At 40.0% G+C, this 1,497-nt stretch overlaps 1 pseudogene; it reads right to left on the bottom strand.

The window, feature by feature from the left end:
• Nucleotides 1–303: 303 nt before the first annotated feature.
• On the bottom strand, nt 304–801 carry LOC102492516 (eukaryotic translation initiation factor 4E-like; annotated as a pseudogene).
• Between the last annotated feature and the right edge of the window lie 696 nt (nt 802–1,497).

The raw sequence follows: 1,497 nt of genomic DNA, 5'->3' as shown, positions 1-1,497 counted from the left end.
GTAACAGCCTCTCTATTTTCACATTCAGTAGCCCATATTGCTATCTATTTTTTTGAAGAGGTTTTTTTTTTTTTTTTTCTTAGGGTGGTTGTGTGTATACTCACAGACAGACAGAGAGAGAGAAATCACCCCCCAGGGGGGATGGTCACGCCACAATCCCTTCTCCTCCATTCTCATTTCGTGATCTTGGGCACGCGCACACATGCGCCCTGCGTGAGTTTTAAGCCACCAGGTCCGGGACATGAACCACAGTCGACTATGTGGGAGTCTAGCTACATAGCCATTACTCTAACTGCTGGTTCCTCATATTGCTATCTTATCGCCTTTCACTCTAACATTAACCACAGCTGCACACACGTCATCATTGTAGTCATCAAAAGATTCTCCAATAAGGCACAGCAGTGTCTCAAGCCAAAAGCGATCGAGGTCACTTCTCTCTGCTGTTTGTTCAATGTAATTAGCCATTGTTCTCCCCGTTTGTTTTCCTCATCTTTCCACATAGGCTCAATATCGTCCTTAAAAAGTGAGTAGTCACAGTCGGGTATTAAATTACTAGACAACTAGATATGGTTGTACAGAGCCCAGAAGTCTTCAACAGTATCAAACTTAGAGATCAGTCTAAGGTTTGCTTGCCAAGTTTTGCTCTTATCATTTTTAAAACAACCAGAGTGCCCATCTGTTCTGTAGAGGATGTTTAATATAGTGTTCTGGGTTAGCAACCTCCTGATTAGATTCTGTTTTCTCCTCTTTTCTAGGTGGGGGATTAGGGGTAGGGGTAGTTTCCGGTTCCACAGTCGCCATCTTAGATCGATCTCTCCATTATCTTCTATACCTATTAAAGGCAAGATGATAATGCCAATTTTGTTGCAACTGTGTTATGAAGATAGATTATTAACATCAAAAAAATAAATAAAACCACCAAATAACAGTAATGGTAGATGAATGCTTTTACTTGGTTTCACTGAAAAGAAGAAATAATGTTAAAGTCCAGTGTTGCACCTGAAGAAATTACCATGTAAACTTCTCCTTGTGATTTCATTTTTATTTATTTATTTATTTTTTGGAGAGGTTTTTGCTATAGGGCACGAGCACTTACCAGAAGACAAAGAGAGACAGAAAGCAAGAAATCACCCCCTCCAGGGGCTTGGCCATGTCACAATCCCTTCTTTTTTATTCTCTTCTCAGGGTCTTGGACACGAACACACATGGACCTGGCATGAGTTTAAGCCACTGGGTCCGGGACTCGAATCGCAGTCAGCTACATTGGGGTCCAGCAATGTAGCCATTATGCCAACTGCTGGTCCCCTCCATATGATTTTTATTACATGTTTTACTATAATTTACATGTAATCACTATATATCTTTACAGCGTACAAGGTTTTTACGAGTATGAATGATAATGCACATCAGTCGAGACAAAGACATTACCATATACATTATCATCAGCAAATAACATTTTAGTTTTATGTCAACTAAATGTACTTTTTCCCCTTTGTT

The sequence above is a fragment of the Tupaia chinensis genome, unplaced genomic scaffold (genome assembly GCF_000334495.1).
Source record: "Tupaia chinensis unplaced genomic scaffold, TupChi_1.0 Scaffold140929_1, whole genome shotgun sequence".
NCBI classification, from domain to species: domain Eukaryota; kingdom Metazoa; phylum Chordata; class Mammalia; order Scandentia; family Tupaiidae; genus Tupaia; species Tupaia belangeri.
The sequence above is the reverse complement of the archived record's forward strand: the minus strand, read 5'-3'. Positions and strand labels throughout refer to the sequence as shown.